This window comes from Rhinolophus sinicus, linkage group LG12 (genome assembly GCF_036562045.2).
Source record: "Rhinolophus sinicus isolate RSC01 linkage group LG12, ASM3656204v1, whole genome shotgun sequence".
Classification (NCBI taxonomy): domain Eukaryota; kingdom Metazoa; phylum Chordata; class Mammalia; order Chiroptera; family Rhinolophidae; genus Rhinolophus; species Rhinolophus sinicus.
This window is the reverse complement of record NC_133761.1, coordinates 25,373,771-25,386,873: the sequence shown is the minus strand read 5'-3', so window position 1 is coordinate 25,386,873 and position 13,103 is coordinate 25,373,771. Positions and strand designations below refer to the sequence as shown.

Here is a 13,103-nt window from a genome sequence, read left to right as displayed (position 1 = left end):
CCCAAATTTCTTCCCTCTGCCCTTTCCCATCCCCATTCTTTCCTGACTGTTCCAAAATTAACTTAGCCAAAATCTAGTTTCTTTTCCAGCCATTAGATGGTGATGGAGAGTACTTCTGTTTTTGAACTATAGCAGTGATTTTGTCAGGAAGTATATACATCATTTAAAAAGAAAGAAAGAATTCCAGTTTTCACATCGGTCTCCAGCCACATGGTCTAAATAGACGAAATGTTCTATAAATTTAATTTTTACACCTTTGTATGATAAAACATGTAAAAACAAAAAATAAAAGAGCATTCTGTTTTCAAAAGGATAGACCTATATGGCAATAAAATCTTGAATTATTTTCTAAAATGTTATCTATTCTGTTTTGTTTTCTTATTAATCAGAGTCTAATCATTTCATCATTTTTTCTCTTTCATTTGCTTCTACTTGATCTTTGTTGTTTCCCCTCCTTGATGTCCATCATCTTAAAGATTGTCTCCCTTTGTTGAAAAAGAAATATTTCTTTCTGATGAGCATACCCTTTCAGGTTTGTGTGAAATAAATATAAATAAGTAAGGATAAATGGAGAAACTGGAGAGGAAAATCATATGGAAAAGAAAACAGTATATGTAAGGCACATAATTCATATCTGAGGGAATTTTATAACTAATAATTATAATTTATAAAGTCAAAAGTTAAAAATATATACTGTTGGGAAATCTCCAAAGCACCATTGATTGATGTAAATATTTTAATCAAATATTAACATAATTCTTTTAGGGTGTAAAATTTTCATATGCTCTATAACTTATGTGATAACCATTCATTTTCTTCAATAGACTTTATTATAGGCACTTGAAATCAAGCTTAAAACTTATCATTATGATCTGAGTATTTTTTTCTTTATTTCCTTTATGCATCTCTTCTCTTATGACAATTTTGAATTTCCTAAATCAGACAGTTAAGAAAAACTTTGTTTTGAAGAGTTTACCCTAAAATTTATGTTATAAGGAATGTTGTATTAACATGGCTTATCTTCTTTTTAATAATTTTTTTAAATTTTCGTTTACAATTGACATACAATATTATATTAATTTTAGGTGTACAAAATAGTAATTAGACATTTATATAACTTATGAAGTGATCACCCTGATAAATCCAGTATCAATCTGACACCATATATAGTTATTACAATACTACTGACTGCTGGGGGTGCCAGAAAAATGTATACAAGTGGACACTTTGTCAACGCTGTTCAAGCAGTAGTTCGCAGTAATCAGAAGTGTCTAGACGCTGATGGTAACCGCTTTGAGCACCTCTTGTAATTGCAGAAGTCACATGTGACTTGTATTCATCATTTGTTATCGGTATACATTATTACAATTTTAATACAGTTTTCCTCTCTCAAAATGTGTATACATTTTTTTGGCACCCCCTGTATATTCTCCATATTATACTTTATATCCCCATGACTACTTTGTAACTACCAATTTGTACCTCTTAATCCCCTTCCGCCTTCACCCATCTCCCCAACCACCCCCATCCAGGAACCATCAAAATGCTGTCTGTATATATGAGTCTATTTCTGTATTGTTTGTTTATTTTGTTCTTTAAATTCCATATGTAACTGAAATCATATAGCATTTGTCTTTCTCTGTCTGACTTACTCCACTCAGTTCAATACCTTCTAGGTCCATCCATGTTGTCGCAGATGGCAAGATTTTGTTCTTTTCTATGGCTGAGTAATAGCCTATTGTATATATGTACAACCTCCAATTTACCCATTCATTCATTGATGGACTCCCAAGTTGCCTCCATATCTTGGCTATTGTAAATAATGCTGCAGTGAACATATGGATGCACACGTCCCTTCGAAGTAGTATTTTGTGTATCTTCAGATAAATACCCAAAAGTGGGATTACTGGATCTTTCTTTGTCTCTTGTTGTAGTCTTTGTTTTAAAGTCTATTGTGTCTGGTATAAGGATTGCTAACCAAGCTTTTTTTTTTTTTTTTTTAATTTCCATTTACATGAAATATTTTTTTCCCATCCCTTTACTTTCAGTCTGTGTATCTTTTGATCTGAAGTGAGTCTCTTGTAGGCAGCATCTGTAAGCGTTTTGTTTTCTATTCATTCAACTACTTTATATCTTTTGTTTGGAGCATTTAATCCATTTACAATGAAAGTAAATATTGATAGATATACAGTTATTGCCATTTTATTTTTTGTCTTCTTTTTCTTCTTCTTAAAGAAGTCCCCTTAACATTTCTTACAATATTGGTTTTGTGGTTATGAACTCCGTTAGCTTTTTCTTATCTGGGAAGCTCTTTATCTCTCTTCTAATTTTAAATGATAGCTTTTCTGGGTAGAGTAATCTTGATTATAAGTCCTTACTTTTCATCACTTTGAATATTTCATGCCCATGCCTCTGGCTTGCAAAGTTTCTGTTGAGAAATCAGCTGCCAGTATTATGGGAGTACGCTATAGGTAATTAACTACCTTTCTCTTGCTGCTTTTAAGAGTCTCTCTTTGTATTTAGCCTTTGGCATTTTAATTATGATGTCTCTTGGTGTGGACCCCTTTGTGTTAATCTTATTTGGGACTACACTTTATGGGCTTGTATGTCTATTTCTTTCACCATTTAGGGAAGTTTTTTATCATTATTTTATCAGATAGGTTTTGAATTCCTTTCTGTCTCTCTTCTTTTGGTACCCCCAGTGATGCGATTGTTGTTATGCTTGATGTTGTCCCAGAGGTCTCTCAAACTATCCTCATCTTTTTGGATTGTTTTTTTCTTTTTGCTGTTCTGATTGCATATTTTCTGCTTATCTTCTAAATTGCTGATTCCCACCTCTGCTTCATCTAATATACTATTTTATTCACTCCAATGTACTCTTTATTTTAGTTATTGTATTCTTAATTTCTGACTATTCTTTTTTATGTTTTCTATCTCCATTTCTATGTTTCCTATCTCTTTGAAGTTCTCACTTAGATCATTGAGCATCCTTATAAACATTGTTTTGACCTCTTCCTCTGGTAGATTACTTATCTCCATTTTATTTGGTTCTTTTTCTGGAGCTTTGTTCTGTGCTTTCATTGGGGACATGTTTCTTTGTTTCCCCATTTTGGCAGCCTCTCTATGTTTGTTACTGTAGGTAGAGCTGCTATGTCTTCCAGTATTAGTAGAGTGGCCTTATATAGTAGGTGTGCTGTGGGGCCCAGTAGCACGGTCTCCCTGGTCACGTGAGCTGGGTGCTGCAAGTGTGTCCCTGTGTGGGCTGTGTGTGCCCTCTTGTAGTTAAGCCTTTGTTGCTGTTTGCATGTTCATTGGAGGGATTCACCTTCAGGCTGGTTGGTTGTGAGGGCTGGCTATGACTACAGCATAGGAACTGTGGTGCAAGGGCTGACCATACAGAGCAGGGATTGCTTTACCAGCAATCCCAGTCTGCCATTTGGGTATATCATCAGTGGAGGTGTCCTGGTATTGCTTCAGCATGGTCTGAGGCAGGCCACTGGGTGTATCGGTCCTGTGGCCTCCAGGTAGGGGCCCTGCCTCAGGCCAAGTTCAGCCTCCACCTGTGCCCTGCCCAGGGCCACTTGGTATGAGCCACAAAGCGATTTGCAGATATATTCCTCCCGTGCTGGTCTTGGTGGTCCCTTTGGAAGGCTAGGCTGTGCACTGAGGCGGCTGCTGCTACTGTTGGCCTTGGGACTGCTTGGCAAGAGGTTCAGAGCATGTTGCTTGTTTGAGGTTTGTGAACCATTGAGAGATTTGAGGAAAGTCTGCACCATGAACCAAGACAAGCTGTTTGTATGGAAAAGCCACTGGAATTCTCTTGGGTGGACCCAGAAGTTGTGTGGGGCAAGGTCTCAGGGAATCACCATAGTGAGGCAAATGGTGTTAGCCAGGTTGAGGGAGACTCAGATATGGTGGCTGCCTGTGTCTACACGCTCAGAGAACAGAGGGCTCAACAAAAAGCAATGGCTTCTTCCAGCTCTTCTATCTGGGAGAAAGCCACTCTTTCTGCCCTTGCCCTGAATCCAGACAATTTAGCTCTTCCCTGTATGTCTCTGGTGTCTTTCAAGCAGCTGCCCCAGCACTAGAGCTCAGAGCAAATAAATCCATTAGCAAATAAGTCCTTTAAGAGGAATGCTGAGACTCTAGTCACCCTCTATCTCATTCAGCTACAGTCTCCGCTGGTTTTCACAGCCAGAAGCTGTGGGGACTTCTCTTTCTAGTATTGGAACCCTGGACTGGGGATCCTGGTACCGTATTTTGCCATGTATAATGCGCACCCACATTCTTGGCCCAAACTTTCAGGGGAAAAAATGTTTCATTTTAATTTTTTAATTCAAATTTTTATTTGTTTACATTTAGATAGTTGTTTTTTGAATTATAAATGAATTTTAGCATTTATTTGGTTATTGCACTTTAATTCATAAGCATAAATAAAAGAATTGAAAACATTTATATAGATACGGAATTAGTACTACCGATGTATCATGCGCATCCTTATTTTTCCCTCACAAATTTGGGCAAAAAAATGCACATTACACACACCAAAATACAGCATATGCCTGGGACCCCTTCCTCCTCAGGAGGGGCCTCTGTAGGTGAGATATTCCTCCCAATTTTTAACTGCCACATGTGGGAACCAGCTAGTTTCTCATCTCTGCCCCTCCTACCAGTCTCAAGGTGGGTTCTTCTTGATGTCGTTAGTTATAGGACTTTGGTTCAGCTAGACTTCAGGCAATTCTCAGTGATGGTTTTCTGTAGTTTAGTTGTAATTTTAATGTGGTCATGAGAGGATGCAGTGTTTACCTGCTCTGCCATCTTGACCAGAAATCTAACATGGCTTATCTTGACATGGCAGACACTATGTGAAATATCTACACATACTTTTATAGCTCTCTCTTCATAATGATAATTTAACTAGCTGGCATTTATTGTGTACTTATTACATGTCATGTACTATTCCAAGTACCTGTAATCATTTAATCCTCATAGCAGCCCTATGAGACAGGAAGTATTAAAATCCTATTTTCATAGATGAGAATACTGAAAGGCAGAGAGTTCAATAATTCACCCCAACCCTCATGACTGTGAAGTGGAAGAATGGAAATTTTAACTGTTCATCACTCTACAATGCTTTAATTAGCTGACATAGCCCAGAGAAAGCAGGAAGCAGCTGATTACTTATTGCATATTGCTGAGAAATATAACAAGAGGGAAGCGTAGACTGGAAAATGTGCACCCTACTCAGCAGGAGACATTTTTCCCAAGGGAAAAACACAGAACTTTAAGGGACTTTTTTCCTTTAGTCAGAAAGTATGTTCACCAGGAGAAAGAGAGAAGGAAATAATAAAGGCTGTGTATACCAGATGGCTGACTCACCACTGTAACCCCAGTGCTTAGACAGGCCTACCACAGACACCTGGTTGCTCAGTAAAAATCATAATTTTTTGTTACATGCTGTCCGATCTGATTTAAGGACAGCTCTTTTATGCAAGCTAAACTTACAGGAATTTTATGAGGTATTTATTTTCCATGAAGCCTAACTGACTTGAAATACCTTATGAATATCAATAATAATTGCTACTATAAGCAGTTCAAAATATCTTTTAAAAATGTCTTAAAATACCCTCTCTCTTCAAAAAGAAAATTAGTTAAATATTTAGTAAGTAACCTCATAGAGAACCTAGAAGTTTTCTCTGGACAGGGAAGATTACCTCTCCTTGAGTCCATCCCCTGGAAAACCTTGTTTTAAAACTGACACAATTCATTACTCAGCATCTGGACCACATATGTTTCCCATTTGGCATTTCACCAATGAGGGTGGGAAAGTGTTCTTTTTGGTCCTCTGCAGAGTGCATTTTGATACGGTGGTACACTACAAATCAAATTCACATCTAAAGTTAAAACTATATTCTTGACATTGTAATGTGACATTAAGAAAAGTGGTACCTGCCAACAATCAACATCTATAAAAAGGAAGATCCCATGATTCCAAAATTACCCATCTTGGAAAAACTTCTTTTTATCATAAATTTTCCTTTAGCAAATAGTCTTATCCATCCCATCTACAAAAAAATGTTGAGTTTGAATAAGCTCTAATTATGTAATCAAGCAGATGTATCCATCTCTTAAACACCCAACCAACAAATTTAATCATTTGATCAAAATCAACATGATCATAGTCAACGATAATGGGCGGCACACTTATAAATTTTTAAGAGGGTGGATCTCATGTTAAGTGTTTTTACCACAATAAAATTGAAAAAAATATATATTTTAGAAAAGTAAAATAAGACACATTATCATAAATTAGTCAATCAACATGATGTGATAACAGATATAAGGAAAATAAATCAGGAAGTAAATTAGGAAAATAAATTAAAAAATAAACTAGAACGAGAATCTAGAATAAATGCTAGAGGAGATGTGGAAGCAGTGGCCTTTCTGACTGCAGCATTAAAAATGTTTTTAAATCAGAGCTTCGTAGCAGGCTAGATCCCAAAGGTAATGAACCGCTAAGAGGAAGCAACACCCAAGAGCCAGTATTATTCATTGTAACTGTGTTCATCAGATGAGTGATGGGCAGCAATAAGCACAATTAAAAAATTGACTTGGTTTTACATGAATTTGAAAGAACTACATTTAGCCGACAAGTGATTCAAGTCTAGTTCCTATTAGATTCCTAATGAGAGCAGTAAGAAGGAGCAAATGACAAAATATTGGGAAATACAAGTATGCAAATTGTGTAGATATGGCACATATATGGATATAGATATTTGCTTCTGTAGTTGCTTGTCACATGACCAATTCATAAGTGTGTTTGATGAGTGTGTGTATACTCATATGTGTGTTTTTATGGCTCTTATTCATATTCAAATACAATGCAAATATAGCATGACCACCTATGTGAGATGTAAATGTGTAAAAACTTCCTTTTGTATTTTCTGTAGAGGCTGTGTTTTGTCTAGGGGTTTTTTTGTGTATGTGTGAGTTTCTTCTTCTAATATGAAGTCTTGCTTTTAAACAAGAGCCAATTCATTCCTGCCTTCTTCCTGCTGTTGTTGTTTCCTGGGAGTCTGAAGCAATGTTTAATTATTTGAAGATGAACATCAGAGCATCCCCCAAAACACTTCTAATCCTCTCCTTTTGCTCACCACATATAGCTGCAAAGAAACGTTCTGTCATTAATTTTCTATACATAGCTAAAGCAGCAAAACTTCGGGAAAAGCAACATCACCCAGGGTGGTTGTGTACATAACATGAAAATATCAGTTGAAATATCACTTTGTAAATGATAAAGCATTACACATATAGAAGGGACTGTTACCATTAGCATTACTTTAATGTAGTAGAATGGTTATCTGGGACTGGAAAAAGCCAGTCGTGTCATTAAGGAAAGGAATGGAAATTAATAGCTATTAAACACCTAATTATTGCAGAGTGCCAGGCACTTAACTAGAAGGTCTACTAGGCTGTGTCATTTATTTAATAGCATTCAGAGGGAATACTGCTGAACTTTTAAAGGAGCCAAATAAAGGGTTTGGAGTGGATACAAACGTAGCTCCACAGAGAAGATTAGATATCATACATTTTCATTTGATAATGAATCATATTGCCAATTTATAGCATTTCCCTCTAGAAATATGTCGGTTTGGTCAGGTGTTTTACTAGTCAATGAGTAACTTATTATGGAGTTGTCAGAACTTGGCAAAAGTGATAAATTCTGTATTGCATGCAAAATATTATTACTGTTACACAGAGTGTCATTGTTATTAACTGTTGATCATGTGAACTCAATTTTCTTTATAACCATTGTCCGTTCTTGTAGTACAGTATACTAACTTTGCACAGTTTTCAACGACTTGTACTATTTTTTTAACTTGCCCCTGAAGCCTGCCTGTTTTGGCACCCAGTGGACCTTGGACTTGCCATGATCTTTAACAAGTTGCCATTTTCCCTACCAGATGATTGGAAGCCCTGCCTCCTCAGTAAAAGACAGTATTATAAGATGTGTACATCTCAGTGAGCTGCCCTTAAAGGAGTTCATAAAAATATGATGAGGGGGAGACCAAAAAGGAAACATCCACCAAAATCTTCTCCAGGTCTCTGAAGTTTAAGGACATGAACAGGGAGTTAGATAGACCCAGGCTAGAGGCGATGCCGTTTGCTTTCAGAGGGCTCACATGGGATGTGGACTGAGAGCAGGGCCAAGTAGGAAGGACAGAGTTATTATGGCTCTTGCATTCCTTCCATTATGAAGTGTTTAACATTATAAATCTCCTTGGCCTAATAGGAGGAAAACACAGGAAGAAATAAGTATAATGCAAAGCAGTGTATACTGTATCATGGTTATGCCGTTGGAGGTTCTGGGGTGGTGGGGATCAAACTTATGTTTGGACGGTGAGCTAACAGCATTGAACTATCTGTAAAGGTACAAAACACCAACCAGGTACAAAATATCCAGCCTTATCAAATCTAGTGCCTGTCAGTGGTATTAGAACTACTTAACAGAGGTTTGATAAAGGCGGCCATACCATTGATGTACTTTACGATAAGAAATGGTACAGAGTTAGATACTGAGTTCTGTTATCTTACTGCATAGTAAACTTTATAGGGTCAACTTAGTAACACATTATTAGAGCATGCTGGCACTGTTTCCAAAATGTTCAGTGAGCCAAGAGCAAGTCTAGAGAGTCATAAGACAGATGCAGTGGGTTTCCTGTGGGCAGAAACACAAACCTTGGAGGCTCACTCACTGCCACCAGGGGTCAGGGCCTGGCGGGAAGAGAGGACACTCTACCAGAAAGGAAGTGTTGTATTACTTGGGGAAGCACAGGAACCCAAATCCCTGTCTTCTCTTCCTGAGAGCAGCATATTGCTGTCTCAGTAGTTGGAAGGGAGGACCTCAGAAATGTTCTGCCCACGGAAAGGTATGTAGCAATGCTCTCAGCTTTAAACAAGTCATTTTGCAAAGTCAGGTAAGGCTGACTTTATGTTTTATTTTCAAAATCCAGATGAGCTTTATGGATCTGTGATTGAGAGGGAGTAAAATGTTGAAATACGAATAAAAAGACTTTTTGTGCATGTATATTATTTGTCTATGATTTGCTGTAGGTGTGGCTGCTGTGATTCTATAGAAAGGCACTCCCCAAAACAGATTCAGACATATATAGAGATTTAGAGTCTGTTTTCATGTCCAGTGGCCACTTATAACAAGCCAGTAGTGCCTTTTTTCATTCATTCACAGGAAATCATTTTTCAGTAGGATTTCCATATTGAATTATCTTGCCCTTAACTGAAAAATTGTGTACAACTAGTGTATTGATAGTGATTAAGTCACATGCTCATGCTTTTATCACCACTGTGCCTGGGTTTCAAAGGCTGGTAATACATTTCATTAGGCTTTCCTAACCACCCTCTTTAAAGTTTACTTAAATGCCTTTGTTTTCCATTAGCATTTTATTCCTTTAAGTTCTCCAGGCTCCAGAGAAATGAGGAGACAAATAGATAGGAGGTTTCTTATTTTATTTATTTTTTTTAGTTTGGTCAAACAAGTCAAAATAACATTATTATTGATGGATCAATCTGTACTTTTAAAATGGGAGGAATAAAGATATAAAAAGATCTGAGGCATGTAAGTAACCTCTTTGATTTTTAATGGCATGCAGCAGATGGAATTCATTATTGACTTTTAAAAATGAAATTGCTCTATGTTATTATTTATTTATAGTTTTGCCTTTCAAAAGAAGTAATTACCATTACTAGGTCAGTTTTTCCTCAATCACCAGCAATTATGTGACAATATCAGAATGTATAATATGGTTTATCACTTAGTCATGAAGTTTAATGATATTGCAGGATATTATCCCTTTCAAATTAGTAATAAATTTATGAGCATAATGCACAGCTAAAAGGTTGAGTATCTTTTCTTTTTATTTGAGTAATTTCAACAGCAATTATTTCATGTTTTAGAGCAATTTCTTTATGAAATTCTCATTGCAGAAACAGAAATGTTTTAAATTCTGTGCTGATGATCATAACATATGAAAAATGTTAAGTAAAATATTTAGATGATTGTTTTCAGCCCAAACCACTTTTTATTTTTTATCACAAAAATCTAGAACTTTTAAGTCATCAAGGAGATTGATAACCTATCATAACAAAATTTAATTTCCAAGTAATGACCAATATTTAATCAATTACAAGTAGTTCAAATTTGAGAGGTATTAAAACTGTCTAGTTTTCAATTTTCATGTTTTCAACAATACTCAGGAATGGAAACATCTTGAGTATTAGACATGAAGTTACAGATGTTCCAAAAATGTATTAAGCCCCTTTTGCAAAGCTGATGTTTTAAACTAACATTTCATGTACAGAATAAGCAGTTATATTTTATATGATCAAGAGATCTGGTGTAGATTAGATTCAGACCACTCTTAAATTTCAGTGATGCTGCTGGTTAAATTAGATACCTCCTTCCGCTTTTACTACCTCTCCTCTAAGCCATCCCCCCATCCCCCAGGTGTTTCCTCCTCTTGTCTCCTCTCCTCTTCCCTCCTATATACCTTATACCCTCCTAGCACTTGCAAACTCAGACGTCTTTTGCACAAGTGGATCTGTTTTCTTCAACAGTGGTCATCTTTGTGAAACTGAAGGATAACAATTAATATTTCATATGTAGCACTTAAGCCTCCTTACCTAGATTATGCATTTTGCTGCTTTGTACCCATCCATAGGCACTTAATAAATGCTTATTGATTGTCTAGTAAGGTTGGATTATGACTGATTTTGAGAATTTTCCTACCCTTTGCAGTTACCAGTACTATCTTTCTTTAATTCTAACATGCACCTCTTTTCACCTTTTAACTTTTTTAAAGTCTGAAAGTATCTTATGATCAATGGCATATCATTAATTGGCAAAGTTTTCTGTTTTCTCTCTTGGCAGTGTGTCTTATAATCAGTGCTATCTTAGGTTTGATGACACATGGCAGTAAAAAAAAATAGATAAATCTATTACTTGTATAGTATGCTAAAGGCTATGCATTTAACATTTAAACTTTGTAAGAGTATTCTTTTTTTTTTCGTTTTGTGGCTTGTTCACAGCCAATTTTGGTCTCTCCTCACTACCTTCCTCCATCCTGGTTCCTTTGCACTATGGTTCTACCTGTCCTTGCTTGGACCATCTGTCTTGACTGAACACTTCTGGAAAATACTCACTGAATGTTGTTAGTAATTTAGTTACCAATATTTAACTCTAATAAAATAGAAGAATACAGGTCTTTAAAACTAAAGACCTAGGGTCATATAATGATTCTGCTCTTATGTGTAGCTTGTGATTCAATAATTATTCTCAGAGCTTCAAATTATACATCTAAAGAATAAAAATAACATGAATAACTCCTTTATCGTAGGACTATTAGGATAATTTATTAAAAAAATATTGAACCAGTAAAAATATTGAATATGAAATATATATGAGAGCATTTTGTAAACCACAGAATTCTGTTCAATTATGAATTCTAAGCCAACATTAAACAAAACATTATTAGACAGGCTTATTATGTGTGAGTGGAAAGTTGGGGAAAGGAAAGAAGGAGAAATACTAGAATTTATCCCAAACTAAAGGAATAAGTTCTGCATTTTAATTATCATTGGAAATGCTGTGACCTATTACCTCACTGTCTGAATTATGAAGAGAACTGTGAAATCTCTCTTCAGAGAATATCCGACTATTAGAGTCCTAGCTATTTTGAATCCCAGTACTGAATACATACCGGTCTCTGAGAGCTTGTATCCTTTATTCAATTAGCAGAACCACAGCCACAGCAGCTCCGTGGCATTAAAACTAAAAGAGGTCACTTAGATTCATTCCTTTCCTACCTTTGTTCCTTCCATTTAAGAGATAGATCAATCTGTAAATTACAGTAAGGCTTTGGCTTTAGAAAAATAACATGCGTTTTTAACAGTAAATTTTGGAATTATTGTATGACAGAGTTTTTGTCTAAATCCTCACTTTCAGAGGAAAAACATGTTGTGTGTGTGTGTGTGGGGGGGGGGGTTGCCATAATTGTGTTTTTTCTGTGTTCCTTTTAGTTGCTTGGTCTGGTTGAAGCAACCAAACCTTATTGTCTACTTGTTGAGTCCCCAGTGTTATTTATTTACCAGGCCCTGTTATACGTAAAGACTTAAACTGAAATAGTATTTGCACATGAACATACATTGTCATAGAGAATTACCTGCCACAGAAAGAATTACAGGTATAAGTGAATGCCCACTAGAAAAAAGTGCGGTAAGTTATAATAGTAATTATGTAAAGGTCCCACTCTCTGGTCTCAGATATCCATGAAGGAAAAATGATATAAAATTAACGGAATCAAATGGGATCAGTCACATAGTTATTTCCATAGCCAGGGTCCTTTTGCTGCCATAAGGGAGATTTCTAGTATTTTCAACTTAAAATTTCATCTTAACAATTCGCCAATTAAAAATGAATTCTGTAAAAGAACATAGGTACCATTGCATAAAAACCGAAAGTTCTTAAAAAACAAAACTGGTTATGGCATTTGTAGGTATTTGAGCATTCTCTAATACTTATCTTTTGTTGTATTGTCTTTCACAGTTTCAAGAACATATAATAATAGTAACAAATAAATGTCGTTGCTCTTTCTTCAAAACACAGAGTACTTCAGTGGTACTTAACATAGTACTGTCGAATGTAAATCCCATTGCATAGTAAGTGTAAAACACACATTGTTTTTTTAAAAGTAAAATGTTTTGTATGACTGTTGTTTTCAGGATAGGGATACTTTCAAGAGGCAGGAGGAAAGAAAAGGAAGAGGTGCTGTATAAAGGCATGTGCAGGTGAAAAGGGGAATGGAAGGAGAAGGAATTTTGGTCATTACTTGAAAATCACATTTCTTTCCTATACTCTGTCTGCCAGTGGAGAGTTTCTTTCAATATCTCATTTCAGTCACTGTATTTCCAAAGACCAAAAGTTGTAACTCTAACATGAACTATTTTCCCATTTAATAATATATCAGGGTTTAAATTATTTTCCCATTTCAGTTTATTAGTAGTGATAGCAAACACCTTCAAATAACTGA

The 13,103-nt window shown here is 35.9% G+C and overlaps 1 protein-coding gene across 4 annotated transcripts in view; it reads left to right on the top strand.

Annotated features, from left to right (window-relative positions):
- The window catches only part of OXR1 (oxidation resistance 1), a 451,232-nt gene that overhangs the window by 328,589 nt on the left and 109,540 nt on the right, over nucleotides 1-13,103 (top strand). The window lies entirely within an intron of this gene.